General features: G+C 42.7%; 1 long non-coding RNA gene across 1 annotated transcript; it reads right to left on the bottom strand.

Moving 5' to 3' along the window:
* Positions 1-2,234: 2,234 nt before the first annotated feature.
* LOC132360519 (uncharacterized) lies at positions 2,235-16,785 on the bottom strand. The gene is made up of 3 exons (XR_009501121.1): positions 16,675-16,785; positions 15,978-16,027; positions 2,235-2,352 (listed from the first exon to the last, which is right to left on the bottom strand). It is a non-coding gene; the product is annotated as an uncharacterized LOC132360519 (long non-coding RNA).
* Between the last annotated feature and the right edge of the window lie 819 nt (positions 16,786-17,604).

The following is a 17,604-nucleotide window of genomic DNA, read 5'->3' as shown; positions in this document are numbered from 1 at the left end:
AACCCGGCAGCCATCCTAGGCCAATCCCTCTCTCCCATCATCCCACCTGACATATTTAGTCCATCATCAAGTTCTTCTAGTTCTTCTGAGCTTACCTCCTAAATGCTTCTCAGACTTGCCCACTCCTTTCTATATCTACCACTACTGCCTTGGAGCACCAATCCCTTTGCACAAAGGACCTGTCTGCCTTTCATCTCACTCTCTTTAAATTTATCCTCTTCATGCACCAGAGGAATCCATCTATGCAAACTGATCATATAACTTCTTTACTTTATAACTTTTACTTTATAACTTCTTCTTTCTTTACTTTTACTTTTACTTTATAACTTCTTTCTTTACTTTACTTTATCATATTACTTCTTTATAGTTTCTTTACCCAGACTCCTACAGAACAGAGCTCAGTTTCCTTACCAAGGCTCTCAAGTCCTGCCCCCACCTGGCTGCAGACTTCCTCCCTAGCAGTGTGTCTCTCAAGCCCTGTCTTCCACTTTATACTCTCCCTACACCAAACTGCCTGTGAGCCCCCAGTTTTTCCATGCTGTTAATGCTTTGTGCACTTCCCTCTGCCTGGAACTCTCTTTCTAACTTGCTTTATCTGACTCTTCCTCATCTTTCACAAAACAGGTCAGGTGACAGCTCCTTTTGGTCTAAGATCCTTCCTGTGGGCTCCCATAGCAACCTGTGCATATGTTTACACTGCCACTTGTCTCGTTTCATTGAAAGTATGTGTTCATGTAAAATGTCACACAGGAGACTGTGAACTCTTCAAATGCAGAAACTGTGTTCTTCTTCCTCTTGGCCCACAGTACTCACCTGTCTACCCTTGATGCAGGCCCTTATTAAATCTATGGTGAATCAAACCATTCTGAGAACCAGATTTTTACTGTCTTCATCCTCCAAAAGGAAAAATCAAAAGATTCAGGGGCAGGGGCTTCCCTGGTGGCGCAGTGGTTGAGAGTCTGCCTGCCAATGCAGGGGACACGGGTTCGAGCCCTGGTCTGGGAAGATCCCACATGCCGCGGAGCAGCTGGGCCCGTGAGCCACGACTACTGAGCCTGCGCGTCTGGAGCCTGTGCTCCGCACCAAGAGAGGCCGCGACAGTGAGAGGCCCGCGCACCGCGATGAAGAGTGGCCCCAGCTTGCCGCAACTGGAGGGGGTCCTCGCACAGAAACGAAGACCCAACACAGCCATAAATAAAAATTTAAAAAAATAAAATTAAAAAAAAAGATTCAGGGGCAAGCAAATGTCTAGTTGCCCTCTGGGGTGGCCGAGCCCTGACCCACATTTTCTGCCAGGGCCACAGCCACCTGGGCTGGGTAACTCCAGACACAGAAGACTTCATTCAGCCTTTCTTCTCTCTGAGCCAGACGTCAACATGGCTGCCTGCAGCAGTGCAGAACCACAGCTGGGCTGTGCTGATGGGGCAAGCACATCACTCTGGCTTCCTGCTGTCCTGCAGCTTCAGGGAGGCTTGAGATGAGTGGGCTGAACTAGCCCACCTGGCAGCAGCTGTTCCTGCCTTTAGGGATGAGGAGGAAGCAAAGAGGGCGAGGGACAAGAGGGCCTTGGGGGCCCAGAACCAGCCCTACCTGGGGGTCCATGGATGCCTGGGCACAGGTCCCTTCAGCAGATACCAGGCTTTTGCCACTACTTAGCACCATCAAAGCCTCGTGTAATTGAAATGCATGCAGCTGAATTGCTACTCAGAAGAGGTGAATGAGTCAGCCTGTATCTTAAATCAGGATCTGTGGCAGACCAGCTCCAACCAGGCTTCTAGGCACGGGAGATCTAAGGCAGCATCAGCTCTATCAAGCCTGATTCGATTAGTTTCTCCAGTCAGTTCTTTCTATCTTGCTGCTCTGCCCTTTTCCTGTGACCTCATTTTCCTGTCAAATGGCCACAGGATTTACCTAATGATGCTCATGGGGAAAACCCATGAGATCGCCTGCTATCCTCAGACGCCAAATCTCTTCTTTGGCCAAAAGAAAACTGACCTAACTCTGTAGCAAGGGGATCATTTTACTTCACCCTTTTATCCCCAAATGGAATTGCAGAGCATCCTTTTATCACAGGCAAAGGCATTTCAGAATCGTGTTTTCCTGGCCTTCTTCTTAGACTCATAAATAGGGTTCACATGTCTAACCGTTTAGAACCATGCAATATTTCTGAGCTATAAAGGATCTGAGCAACAATCAACTTGGACCATTTCATTTCACAGATAAGGAACTGAGGGCAAAGACAGGAGAAATCCCCAGCCTACCAGAGGATCTGGCAGGTTGAAGACGTGGTTGGGAGTATGTGGTAGAGATGAGCATGGCTTCAAGGAAAAATTATTCCAGCAAAACCTAAATCTGAAAAATAAAGGAAGATTAGTTACCCTTTACTTCACTTTCAAAAAAAGATATGCCTTAAGAATTCTTTAACATCTGGACTCTTCATTTAAAAAATAAGATCTGATTTAGCAAAATTACAGGCAAAAAGAAATTTCAAGGGAAACTCTTTCCAACTAAGACAATCTCTTCTACTTCTTCCTACTTCCATTCCAACTACATTTCCCCGGCTCGTGACCAGCCCTGGGTCCTCACTGCTCCTCCATTGGGATTACCCTCCATGGTCCTGTTCAGCTACGTATATCCTCTCTGTCCCCCAATTTCAGCATTGGTTCCACCTCCTGGATGCCCACTGGTACTTACTCCAACCCCTACTGATCTCATCCTTTTCTGACCATGGATGCACTCATATGGCACAACTATACCCTGATCCTCCTTGAGTCTTGATGTATGTCATATTCCCTAGATTAGACTGGAAACTAATGCTGGTCTAGGACTATGACTTATTTTTAATGGTGTCTCTGTAATACCTAACATGTTGGATATATAGTAGACACCAGTGGTGTGCCAGTAAACTGGCTCTCCAAAGGGAAAAACAAGTTGCGATTTGTAGCATTTGCTGATTTTTGTGGTATGTATACTCCTATCATGGCTACCAACACAGTGTCACTCAGTGTGAAGTTGGGAAGAAAGATGCCCAGAACCGGCTCTATCAAGCCTACACAAGCCTGCTCCAGCACACCACTGATAGATGCTAATGAAGAGGTGTTAAGACCCATTGTGCACCCACTGTGTGAAGCATATTTGCCAGCAACCTTGGGGTTGAAAGACATACAGTTTGTCAATGTTTAGCATACATTTGAAAAATTAGTCACCATATCCCTCATTCATTCATTTAAAAATTGTTGAGCATTTACTAATGTTTTAGGTACTGTTCTAGGCACTAGCCTCATAGGACCTACAGTTAAATGGGGAAAACAGATATTACCCAAACGAGAGAACACAGAGCTAATTGTTTAATTATAAATTGCAGTATGTGTTATGAAGAAAATACAGGACGCTAAGAGAATATAACCAAGGGAACTTAATTCAGATTGATGATGAGTTGGGAGTGAGTGACTCAGGAGAGGTTTTTCTCAAGAATTAACATTTCGACTTCTGCCTGAAGGACAGATGAGCAGCAGAAGAACAGGTGAAGTGGAGGGGCTGGCAATCTCAGAAGAGGGGAGAGTGTGTACAAAGAACCTGAAGCAGGAAAGATCTTGATCCTATAAGAAAATGAAAGAAGGGCTGTGTGGCAGGAGAATAGTAAGTGAAGGGGAAAGGCAAGGAGGTGAGGCTGGAGAGGTAGGCAGGGGCTGGATCACACTGGGCCTTGCAGACCATGTTCAAGAGCTTGGATTCTATTTGAAGTTCAGTGAGAAATGATTTATTATTTCCAAACAAGGAAGTGATATAATTTGATTTACGTTTCAGAAATATTACTAGAATTGCTATAGGGGAAATAGATTGGTGGGTGGGGTGGTGGTAGGGGGCAAAGGTAGAAACAGGGAGACCAATAAGGAAATAATTGCAGAGTAGAGGTGAAGTGTGATGGTGGCTTGGTCTGGGGTAGGAGCAATGGAGACAGAGTAAAGTGAACAGACCTGAGATGTATAATGGAGGTGGAATCAAGAGGGCTTGTTTTAGGGAACAACTGTATGAATGGAGTTGCCATTTACCTGGGTGAGGAGACGAAGGGAGTAACTTTTCTTGAGGGAAGGAGGGGATCTCCCAACAAGCAAAGATCAATGAAAGATGGATAAGCCAGTAAAGAATAGACGACTGAAGGATAGAAGGAAAAGCCGGGAGAGTAGGTGTGTTATCAGGGAAGCAAAGACCAGAGTTTTTCAAGGAGAAGGGAGCTGGAACTGGGTCTAAAGCTGCTAAAATGTTGAGGAAGGTGAGAATTGAAAAGTCTCTCTCTGTTAGATTCAGCAATACAGAAGTCACTGATGACTTTTATAGCAAGAGTATTTTTGGTGGAGTGGTAGGTACTGAAGGCAGACTAGCAAAAGGAAATAAATGGAGATGGCAACTCTTTAGAGAAAATTGTCTGTGAAGGAGCGTAGAGAGAGAGTGCAGTCGCTGGGGGAGGACATGGAATAAATGGAAGCATATTTTAAAAGATGGGATATACTGAGTGCTTGGGAAAGGATCCGGTAGAGAAGGAATGCTAGAAGATGCAAAAGAGAGAAGGTAATCAATGGTGCAAGTGCCTGAAAATCAGATGGGACAGGGTCCTGTCACAAATGGAAGGACTAGCATTTGATAGTTTTCTCCCAACCAATATGACACAGAGACAACTTCCCAAAGGCGTGGCTAACATATTTTACTACCTAAAGAGAAATGGGCCTTGTGGTTCCATGTTATTTTCTTCTTAAATTTAGAGATGTAGAGTGCAATGAGAATAAAGCTGTTTGGCAGCCAGAATGGGTCTGTTTTGTTAAGTGTTAGTCATCAGTCCTTTTACCTGTTAATGAACACAGCAATATAATTTAAGGTTTGTGTACTGGGCTTGAAGGAGTATAGACCCCCACTGTAATGGGGCAATGAAAGTTCTCATAATTTTTCACATCACCAAGCAGTACCTTCCTTGGGAAGGGAGACTGAGGGCTGTGCTGGCGGACTGGTAAGGTTTAGTGGAGAAAAGAGGAAAAAATTCCTTTACATGGGCTTCTGTTTTCTCTATGAAGTGTAAAGAAAGGTCATTAAGTTAGAGGGAGGGGACCAAATGAAAGAACTGGTGATTCCAGGATAAAGGAGAGGGTCTGACATAGATGCTAGAGAGAGTGAGAGATGAAGTTTACTTTCTTCAGGGTAAGAAAGACCAATCTTGTTCTTTGCAGTAAAGTCTTCACATTTTCTCCGACCCATCCCTCTGAATGCAGGAATTAAATTTCTGTTGTTGAGCCAGTTGTTTGCAACGGACTTTCTCCTTCAGTTGGACGGCATCCCTGGAAAGGGGTCTCGCCCTTCTCTGAAGCAGGCCCCTTGGTCTCAGTGATGTGTATTCATGGACGTTCCAAGCGGCAGGTAGCACTTGCTCCTGCTTCCCTCCCCTCACACTCTAGACTGCATTCTGTCTGTGCTCCTGTGGCCCCCGGCTCCACGGGTTTAGGTCATCTCTTCTGTGCCACACTCTAGCTCACACTGCTTCTCAAAGGGTCATCTGAGGACTGGTACTCACCTGAGAACTGCTTGTTACCCATTGTGACAGGGTAAGGAACTCACACCAGAAGATGACCCAGCTGTCCCTAAGCATGCTCTTCAGCTGACATGGTTTTCAGAGAAAGATTTTCTCAATGAAGAAAGCAGCTCATTGATTTACATTGTGACGCAAGCTCCTTTTCTCTCTTTCTTTTCTTTTCTTTTTTTTTTTTTTTTTTGGCCTCACCGCATGGCTTGTGGGATCTTAGTTCCCCAGCCAGGGAACGAACCCTGGCCCTGGCAGTGAAAGCACCAAGTCCTAACCACTGGACCCCCAGGGAATTCCCACAAGCTCCTTTTCTGTTGGAGACCACCACAGCCAGTGCCCTGAACAGTTGCTTTGAGTAGCAGTGCTCCCGTGCAGTGCTTTTTAAACCACAGTTCATGATCCATCAGTTGGCTGTGAAATCAACTGAGTGCAATTAGCTTTTTTAAAAAAAAAAAATCAAATAAGTTAGAGTAGAAAATATCAGTGTGCGTTACACACAGTAATTGTACATGTAGTAATGGTGAATGTTTCATGAAACTTTTGTTTCAGTCACATACATAGGGAGGTAAATTTTGGGTCACAATGGAAAATGTGTTTCTCACTGTAGGTCAGGGTGTAAAATTGAGAAATACTCTCTAGTACTTCCTATTGCGACCCCAATCTTCTTGAGCCCTGATTCTCTCCTCCCCCACTAGCTATTGCTTCCCTGCAATCACTTACAGAGCTTCCTTTCCCAACACTCGTGTTCCACACTGGATCCCAATTCAAAGCCCAACAGTGACATTTCACTGTTCTCTTGTCTCTCACCAAACAAGAGAGTTTCTCATTTTCCCACAGAGCTGGGAAATTATTTTGATCTGTGTTTCTGTAGCAAAAATGTGCCAAAAAGATAAGGTTGCATAAGATCGGTCAGGACTGACTTTCAAAGTCTCAAATTATAGTTTGAGAAGAGTTTACAGTATAAACTCAATATATCTTCATGTGATTTGGGAAGAGCAAGGCTTACCTTACCATTTTGTGTCCAAAACAGTGGAGAATCAAAATTTTGAGAGAGGTAGGGCAGCTGATAGACAAAATTTGCTGCTAGACAAAATTTCAGATGAACAACAAATAATTTTTTTGGTATAACTCTGTCCCATGCAATATTTGGAATAATAAAAAAATTATTAATAATGTATCTTCAATTCAAATTTAACTGGGCATCTTGTATTTTTATTTGCTAAATCTGGAAACCCTCAAGGGATGGGAAGCTTATACTTGGGGGAAGGGATCCTCTTTAAGTAAGAGAATACAGACATACTTTTTAAAAAAGAATTTACAGAAATACATGACATTGTAAACACACGTTAGGGACCCTCCCAAGACTTTGGAAGAGGCCGTGAAAGTGAGAGACTTGACACTTCATCTTCATGAGCTTCATGGTAAATTTCCCTCTGTGCCATTTCTCAAGGTAAACTCTGTATGTCAGCCCTAAGGTATGGCAAGTAGGGAAGGATTTCTCCCCTTTGGGGAGGAGGGAATTTAAATTGCTGTGGGAACATCACATAGTGGAGGAGAAACACATGCTCCCTGATCCTATCCATTGATGAAGGGAGGGAGGAAGGAAGAGGGAAGAAGAAGGAAAGACGACCCTAAAATTCATAAACACAGTGTCCTAGCAACAAAACCCTATTTGTTTCCATGGCTCAGAACAGTGGTTTTCAGAAATGGTTTTCTCACTGCTGGGCATAAGGAAGACTTTCCAAGCCATACACAGTATTGAGAGCTTTGAGAAAATAAATTTTCAGACTCAGCTTCCCTATAACCCTTTGCTAAAAACTCCGCCTGAGAACTTTCCTGCTGTCACAGGCTCTCCTTTCCCACCCCCACTTTCACAACAGACCTTCTCCCACTTTAAAAAGAAAAGAATACTAACCACCCCCAATGTTACCAAGGTCCATTGCTCTGGGAGTAAAAACAAAGGGTCAAATCAAGAACACATCATTCCAGCAGGAGAGGCCTCTGCAAGAAAGCCAAGAAAGACCGGATGACAGACACTGGAGACAGCAGTGGCTTTATGTCATCCAGGAGACACACTGTTTTCTCTCAATCTCCCTCTGTCTCACAATTAGGATTCAGAAGGGAGAAGACTGTCAAGGGGAAATGCATATTTTACTTTGAAGTTTTTACATTACTGTTTTTTTCTGACACAAACTATCCCTGATTTCTTTATTAGTCTGACAATGAGGACTGCCTTTGTCAATTAGACACGGTAGATATTTTCAATAAATTGGACGCTGCTAGCTCTGTAACTTTAAGATTTTGTTGAAAAGATCTTGAATGCCAATGTGTTGTACAACACGGTATGTCAGAAACTACATCCTTTGCAACTATAAAAAATTGATGATAAAACTTGTAAACTTAAAAATACATCAGGGGTATATAGTTTTTTATAATTTTTTAAGTGGGTACAGGTGGAAAACAATTTGAATACACTGCCATAGGCTTGGTTGCCCTTTAGTGATACCTCCTTTATTTCAAGGCTGCCCTGATTGCTCATTTAAATGATTTCATGAGGGCTGCAGAGAACCTTCTTGGGTGAGGCTAAACCTACTTGTGTGTCTGAGGACTGTGTTGAACTTCTAAATGTGGACAAGCCTACCTTGACCTGTAATGACATTGGAGCATCTCAATTGTTATGATATAAAGCATCTCCATCTGTTTTTAATTCTGATGTTTAGAAGCAATCCATGGAAGAAAAAGGATGCCAGCAATAGCCTTTCTCTCTCTAGGCCTAATGCCACTTGGTTGTGGGTGCTAGGAATTGCCGTGGTTCTGTGCTGATGATCTGGCCTTTTATTTTTTTTTTTTTTAAATTATTTACTTATTTATTTATTTATTTTTGGCTGCATCGGGTCTTTATTGCTGCACACGAGCTTTCTCTAATTGTGGCGAGCAGGGGCTACTCTTCATTGTGGTGCACGGGCTTCATGGGCTTCTCATTGTGGTGGCTTCTCTTGTTGCAGGGCACGGGCTCTAGGCGCACGGGTTTCAGTAGTTGTGGCATGCGGGCTTCAGTAGTTGTGGCTCATGGGCTCTAGAGTGCAGGCTCAGTAGTTGTGGCACACGGGCTTCGTTGCTCCGTGGCATGTGGGATCTTCCCAGCCCAGGGCTCGAACCCGTGTCCCCTGCATTCAGGGCAGGCAGATTCTTAACCACTGCACCACCAGGGAAGGCCGATCTGGCCTTTTAAATTTCTTCTGATTGCATGATGCAGGATATAGAATAATATTCTGTAACTAGTACAGGATCATCTTGTTGAAAGGCTGCTTGTTCCTTGTCTGGTTGGCCTTACACTTAATGCATTCCTTTTCTGACCTGAAAGCTGGGATTCCACCAGGAAAACTAGTCACATCAGGCAGGGCACATTTTGTTTCTGGAACTGCTGGACCTCTATCTACAGCATTACACCTACACAATGAAAAAATTCTGTGTGGCCTCAGCCTATTTTCTGAGATTCAAATACAAAGAGGTTCATGAAACCAATGAAACAGAGGACTCTGTGCCCCAGATAGTCACTAGGTTTTCAGGAAGTGTCCCTGAGCCCTTATTGCCCTGGCTCCACCTGACCTTTGTAGACTTGTAAGGATACCGAAAGTGCATTTGAAAAAAAAAAAAATCGGTATCCGTTGAACCCATTAGCAAATGGTCAAGCTTAAAGTGAGAATGTCCTAATGTGGATTATTGGCCTATGTTACCCAAATGCAATTTTTGAATTTTTTCATCATTCGATATATTGCTCCAATAGGGTTCAGCCCTAATGAGTTATTGAGGGAGGAGAGAAATCCTGGTATAGTGGGGAAAATGAGAGCTTTAGAGTCAGACAGACTCTGGATAAAACCTTGGTTATTAAATCTCTTTGGGTTTCAGTTTTCTTATTTAGAAAAGAAAATGATTATCTCTATCTGTGCCGTTGTTCTGAGTATTAGAGAAGATATGGGTGAGTATTTGGCCTAGTGCCTGACACATAGCAGAGGACAAATAAATAACTGCCATTGCCCTTATATTAATAATAACAATAAAAATAACAACAACCATAGATGAGGTGTCAAGATTTGTTCAACCACGTTGAGAACCTAAAAGGGAAGCATTGCTGAAATAAGCAACAAAGACATATAAGATTAATGACTGGGTTCCCTTCATTCCCCATTTCAACATATATCACATTTACTGAGAAGAGAAACCATCCTCAGGAAAAGCCCAGAGGGCAACTTCCCCAAAGAGGGCACATCATCAACTCACATCTGGCCTGAGAAGAGAGTCAAATCTTTTTTTTTTTTTTTCTTTTTGGCTGCACCGCGCAGCTTGCAGGATCTTAGCTCCCAGACCAGGGATTTAACCCAGGCCCACAGCACTGAAACCGCTGAGTCCTAACTGCTGGACCGCCAGGTAATTCCTGAGAGTCAAATCTTGAACGTCCATTTCCAGGGGCCAAAACCTCTTCTTTCCTCTCACCACCGGGTAACATGATAAAGGTATAGAACAGCAGGTGAATGCTAATCTGTTCTCCTGGGTAAAGCAACTCAAAAAGGAGGAAGAAACATTTTATGAAGTTCCTTGCTTCCCTTGGTATAAGCTCAGAGCTGAACACTGGCTCAGTGGGTGTCAAAATACCTAGATGTGCCATGTCTTGGGGGATTCATCATGATGAGACAGAATCATGTGATTATGGTAGGTCTCTTTGTCAGTGTGGCTTATTATTACCAGGAAGTTGAATTGATTCAAACTATGGACTCAGTGGGGAAATAAACCTCCCTGATCTGCTGAAATCACCACCAAACTAAACCAAAGGAGAGTTGTTCATTCAAGCCTTTACCTCCACAAAGATAAACTTAGTGAACCATTTTTTAACTTATTGAGGAAATCTAAAATCAGATTAATATATTTTCTAAATGGCACCTGAAGAAAAGTAACCATAGTTGGTTGGTCGTTAAGGATGTTGTAGATTTTTAAATCTATTGACAGTCCCAGTGTTGTACTGATAAATGTGTAATAACAGGCTTTCAGGGAGATACACACACACACACACACACACACACAGGTATTATACTATATATATATATTAGTATTATACTATATATTAGTACTTATATATGTTAAAAATTTTACTAATATAAAGGATGTGCAACATATAATTTATAAATAATCATAAAGTATACAATACTTTTCATTATAAATTCCATAAAACCAATTCTCACAGCATGCTTTTGTTGATTTTTTTCTGAACTCTTGTATTCACAATCTTTTTATGGTTGCAATTAATAAATGAGTGTAATTCTGATCTGAATGTTGGTTGATATTTTCATTTATGTTACTGAGTAATATGAAAGTGAAACAAAGAAGATATATGTCAAAACTTCACGCATTTGTCAATGTGAATCACTTCGCTGGTTCAAATAATGGCTTTTGAAAACTGAAGAATACTTCTTCAGTATTTTGTACTATTCACAATAAAATGTCTACAGACACAGCAGAGTTTTAAGTTTAATCTGCATTAGTAACATATTCTCTGTCACTTTCTTGCATCTAGACAATCAGCAAAACAATAAATCAAGCCCCGATTTGTATCATTTGACTATCTCCATGGTGGAATACTAGCACCATTGCCTTTTTCAAATAGCCAACATGTTACTGAATGCAGAGGTGGGAATGATGCATTGTAGCTCACCATTATAGCATTTCCACTGTACAGATACACAGCTGTCAATAACAGCAGAAGCATAGGTAATAGTATGATGTAGTAAAAATAATTAGGAAGTGATGACTTTTGAGTATTTATTACCTTTGCTTTAATATACTTTAATTGTAAGATTATATAATTCAATTTTTATGATGACTGTGTTTAACCACCAGCACTCAAAATTCCTGAATCTAGCAGTTGGCTTTTACAAGCCTGCAAAAGGCAGCCCCAGGACACCACTGGTTGTCTACCCAATGCTCGTTCCTTCATTTGTGTAAAAAGATCTCACCTCCTTCACCATCGCCGCACGTGACTTGGAGGAAGATGACCTTGTCCTCAGTTCTAGGAGCAGCCTGTCCCTAACCCTAACCCTGGTAATCCCAGTCCCCTTGCATAGTTAAAGGTCATGTAACTCAATTCTGGCTAAGAAGGTATGAGGTAAAGTCTGCTGGAGGAGCTGTGGAGGAAGTTTCCTCATTCCTAGAAAAGTGGCACAGGGAGAAATGGTCCATCCCCTTTTTCTCTCAGATAGTGTCATGACTGAAGGGACTCAGGAGTGGCCACAGCCATTTTCCTACAGCTGGGGGAAATCAAGTTATAAAGGAAGGTAGAGCCATCAGTATCACAGAGAGAGGTGGAGCTGGAAGCCACACCTGAGCCCACCCTATTGCCTATCCTCTTGTTACATGACATAATCAATGTCCTTATTGTTTAGGCTAGTTTGAGTTGGAGATTTCAGTTACTTGCAGCTGAAAGTTCAGTTGTTTCCTACTCTGAAGGGAGTTTGGGAGATATAAAAGCACAGGATAAACTGGCCTCTTAGGAAGCTCAACTCCTGACTGGGAGAAGAGACTAACTTACAGGAAACAAGGACAAACAATCCAATACAGATTATAAGTATCTGTTTTTTACACTGAGTGGCACAGACTCTGAATTTAATAGGATTTCGGAGTAAAGTTTAATCAAGATTAGAGTCACCAGTGACAGCTTCATGGAAGAGACGGGGTTTGGGTCAGGTCATAAAGAACAAATGAGGTTTGCGAAAAGAGGGAATAAATAGCATTTCATGCAATGGGGGGAGATAAATGGAGAGACTCCTTAAAATGCCACCCACAGTCTTGTTTTGTTGGCTACAAGTGTTCCTAGGGTCAAAGTATGTATTTCCTTACGTTGCAGAACATGCGAGCCTATCATTTTTATTCATCTGTACATTTGCTACCCTTTATGGGCATTTCTGTTAATTCAAACACAAGCTTTGTAAAGTCCTTGGGAATGTTGAAGAGCACAGCACTACAGAGAAGCCTAATTCCATTCTCTTCTCTTTCTCTCTCCCTCCCTGTTCCTCCTGGCACTTCCTACATACTCTCAGCCTATCAGTGCCACTCAGGTGGCAAAGTGGGATATCTACACTCATGCTCTGAGGCAGGTTCTACTCTCTCATTTCTAACTGGCAATTGCCTGTACTTTAAAAAAAAAGAGCCAAGAAGGAGAATCCAAGAGTCTCACTTGTGCAGTATTTTTGCCTTTCACCATCTGAGAATTCCTTTCCACCTTTCACTCAGATGCCCCTGCTGATGTGGACGACCACTGTTCTCTTACCCAGTCCTCAACTCTTGCCTCTCACTTGTGGAAAGTCTCTTCACATGCTGGAACCTTCTGGTAAATCTCTCAAGGGTACCTAAGTGGAATGTAATTGGGATGGTTTTTATCCTCTTCAAAGGGAATGATGGACACTTAGCAACGGCCAGCAGAAGGAATCAAGTTGTTAAGAGGCTTTGACAGATCTGGAAGGAATAAATGATAACAGAGCACTGACAGGTCTTTGGGACCACAGTTCTCCTTGTATGGCTCCCTGTCAAGTGAAAGGCATGTCCTCTTAGACACCAGTTAGTGTTTTGCTCAGGATCATGAGCAAATTAATATGAAGACAGAAGGCTTGGAAAGAGAAAGACCAAGACAGACAGTGAGAAACAGAAATCAAAACACCATCAGAAACAGCATTGATATTTATCCTACATAGAAATAACCTACTTTATTCAATATCCTACATAGAAATAACCTACTTTATTCAAAATTTCATCATAAGCTATTGCACGCAGAGAAAGGTCTCATAAATTGGCTTGAATTAATATCAGTATTTCTTTTGGCCTTGATCTTCCTTAACTGATAGACTGATAGCAATATTTCTTCCTTATGTAAAGGTATTAGAAATTCCCACAGCTACTTAGTTAAGATCTTTCAGGAGAAATTGTTTCTTACAATTGTAATGAAATGTTTTTAGGTCTCAGGAGCAAAACACCTAACCTCTTTTTTTAACAACTTAGGTTTGTAGATTGGTGAAGTAACCAGGCAAGTCTGAGACACAGGCCCTTCCCTTATGTTTCATTACAGGATGTGGAAGCCCAAGCATGAAAGCAGACAGAAGTAGTGGGGAAGATTGCCAAGGAAGACAATGGGGAAAGATCTGCCTAGGAGGCAGGGGAACATAGTGGTTAAGGGCTTGGGTTTGAATCCCAGCTTTACCCCTGACCAACTGAGTTATCTAAGGCAAATGAGGTGCCCTGTCTGTATCTTAGTTTCCTTATGTATAAAATAGGGATGATAATAAGTCCCTACTGGGTATCAGGATTAAAGAGCTAATTGATTAAATGAGTTAATATTTGTAAAGTGCTGGTACATAGAAACATTTGTATGTGTTAAATAAACTAAAAATCAGAACTCTAAGTTGCACACGGCAAATACCAGTCCTTGTCAATTTAAGCAGATTTGGACCTTAATTCAGAGGGTATTGGCCTCCTCATAGAATGTCTGGGAGGAATAGGTGGACAGACCACAGAGCTGTCCCACGAAGACAGTATAGGTGTGACGGGCAAAGACACAACAGGCACTGCAGGTTGCCAAGGCCATATTGCTGGACCCAGGATGCTGTCTCTGGGAACTGCAGGTAGCTGCCTCCATTCTCCCCAGAGGGCATTCTATAGCCTCCCTGATTCCTTGGGTCATCACCCTCCAATTCCATGTCTAGGGTGGGCACTCATATCTGGGGTGGGGTAGGTTAGGGCTCACGTCATAGCTGCAAGGGAGCTTCTACAGTGGGAGATAAGCTCTGCCTCACAAATTTGGGGATTTCCCAATTTTAGAAATGAACTTCAGTGGGAAGTCAACAAGAGTGCTAAATGGGTAGGGGGTACCAAGAAAGAAGGATTATAAGAATCTTAAATGAAAGAACCAGCAAATCCACACACAGACTTGATAAATTATAGGCTATCTGCAGTACTTATTGATCAATGTGGGTGAGAAGTTGTTATAAGAGGATGAAAAATTAGTAGAAGAGAAAATCATCTGGAATTCCTTAAGGAGCTCAGGGACAGTGCAGAGGAAGTACTATGTTTTTAAACAGAAGTTTGCCTTTGTCGATTTCTCCCTCTTTTCTCAGGGTCCTCATTTCTACGTTCCCACGTGCCAGGCCCTTCATCTACTGCAACCCTCCTCCCCTACCCTCACCTCAAGGGTTGTTCTGCATTCCATTTCTGCTCTTAATCAACTATTAAATCATTTTGTTTGTTTGTTTGTTTGCAAAGGTGTTCACCAATAATGGAGGTGGCAGCTGATAAACCAATCATGAATGTATGCAGCTCCTCAGCAAGCATTTCCATTTCAAGAGAAAAGCAAGGGGGCTTCCCTGGTGGCGCAGTGGTTGAGAGTCTGCCTGCCAATGCAGGGGACACAGGTTCGAGCCCTGGTCTGGGAAGATCCCACATACCGCGGAGCAACTGGGCCCGTGAGCCACAATTACTGAGCCTGCGCATCTGGAGTCTGTGCTCCGCAACAGGAGAGGCCGCGATGATGAGAGGCCCGTGCACCGTGATGAAAAGTGGCCCCCACTTGCCGCAAGTGGAGAAAGCCCTCGCACAGAAACGAAGACCCAACACAGCCATAAATAAATAAATAAATAAATAAATAAATAAATAAAATTTTAAAAAAAAAAGAGAAAAGCAAGGCCTTCCAGTTCTGGAGGAGTGACAAAAGGTGGGGACAGTATTTGGTGGCAGACAGCTCTTCCCAGCACTCTGTAAAATCGCTCTCGCTAAAGTGCCTGCCTGCAGTGCCAGCCCAGCTCTGCAAGGGCCACAGATGAGGCAGACTGGTCTACAGACACAAGGCTTCTGAAGGTCACCCATGGAGCACATGACCATCATAAGTGAGCACACCCACCCCTCTTCTTTCAGTCACTGTTTGCACCATCCACCTTTTGCCCTATGAAGGCACAGCCTTTCTTAAAACGCAGTTCACCCCATTTTTTCCTCTCTCAAAGATTAAAAATAGCACTCTCTTCAATGACCTCAATAATTTAGAACCCATGAATAAGTCATTTGCCCAAGAGGCCCCACTGGGGCTTCTATTTTTACTTATAGTCTCTCACCAAGCAAAGTGACCTCTCTCAAGGAGCCAACATTGACACCCGTTGATCTCCTGGCTTCTCAGGGAACAGTCCAAGAAGAATTTGTAATGCAAAGTCTTTTCTCAAGGGCAAAGATGGACCAATAGGTGTCAGTGACTTCAGAATGTGAGTAACCAAACATGAACTTAGGCATATATGCCTTGCTCAGAACTCCTGGAGCCACCTAGAGCACGCCCTAGGATGAACACTTCTGTAAAGTAGGGCAGGCAAATTCTGCTTATACTGACCTTTCGTGGGGCCACTTCTTCCCTAAGAAGCCATTTTCCAAACATCGAACCTTAATAGAAGAACGATATGTTAGCTCAGGTCCCTAAACCCGTGCGGTTGCCCAGCCTCCTAACCACATGCCTCTTTCACCTGTCTTCAATACACATTCCTTTGCCCCATCTCCTCTATGGACTACTTTCAGGAAGGCTGAGTATTTACTCTGGGCCAATCCAATGGTCACTGAGAAGACTCCACCTTGGGCCTTTTGGCCACTAGTCTATAAAATGTTTGATTATTGTTTTCCTCCATATCCTCATACCCAGGAATTGTCCCCTTTCTCAAGCCACCCATCGCATTCCCAACTCTGCTGTTCTGCTGGAACCCTCAGCCCGGGCTCCAAGGGACCTATTCTTACTTTTTACTAACTTCACACCAATAACCTTCCATACTGTTTGTACAACACTGAGTTCTCACTGTGAAGCTACATCAAACTCTTTCACATGACCTCGTGTCTCCTGATTTACAAAATCTTTCATTCATTATCATCTCCTCCCCCTGGAAAAATATTCATTCCTCTTCCTGAGCCTTACTCCCTGCCCCTGCCAACAAGAGATGTTTCAGAAAGTGAAAAACTCCTACTATTCTCCCTTTTAGTTCTCATTGTTTCCCTTCTACAAGATAAGTCATTTTTTCCCCTCACGTTTAATGAAAAGTTACCTTGTGGCAGATGCAGTGCTTACTGCTTGATTGAAGCAACTCTTGCTTTTCTCCAAAAATCCTCCCAGGTACTGTGAACCTTCCTCAGTTTACACATGGGGAAACTCCAGTATCTCCTCTGGCTCTGGTATGTCCTCTCTGTATTTCCTAAAAGATGAGATGGCATCTGTTCAGTCACATCATTGGTGGGCATCCCTTATTCCTTATCTGTCCTCTCTTTCTGCCAACTTAAGAGAATGAATTAGCAAGAGTAAATGCCCTTCACAAAGAGCTCCCTGCTCTAAAATTCCTTAAGTATTGATGGAGGCCTTATTGAGCCAAGGCACTCTCCATGGTTCATTCTAACCATTTGAAACAATTGTACATTTTCATAATTACAATGAATTACAATAATCAACACAAGCCATCAAATTGCTTTTCCCAGATCTTTGAAAAGTACAACTGAAGTTTTCACGGTGAGTTCTTTGGGAGAATCTAATTAGCCTTAGCTCTGACTCACAGTATATTTTATTTATATTTTTTTCAGCTGGGGTTTCTAGGAGAGATGTAGCCAATTAATTCATCCACACATATTTACAAAATGTTTCTGTTATAAGCTAGGTGCTGGATTGGGATTGGATCACCTTAGTGATCCCTTCCAAATTTGAGAATAAGTAACTCCAAGAGGAAATTGAAGTGGGTCTGGAAGAATTCATGGGATTTTGTAGAGAGGAGACAAGAAGGGACAGCTTTCCATATCATATTAACAAAGGACACTGGTAGGAACAATAGTGGCTTCTGCTAGAGTGGGTGGAGAGAGCTCTCTGGTAGAGCAAAGATTTCCTCCAGAAAATAATGAGAAATGTGGTTGAAAGGGTAGACTGGACCAGGCTACTGAATGTCTTGAATATCAGGCGAAGGAATTCCAATTTGGTACTACAGGGGAGAGAT

Source organism: Balaenoptera ricei, chromosome 2 (genome assembly GCF_028023285.1).
Source record: "Balaenoptera ricei isolate mBalRic1 chromosome 2, mBalRic1.hap2, whole genome shotgun sequence".
Lineage (NCBI taxonomy): Eukaryota > Metazoa > Chordata > Mammalia > Artiodactyla > Balaenopteridae > Balaenoptera > Balaenoptera ricei.
This window is presented reverse-complemented; position numbering and strand designations above follow the sequence as displayed.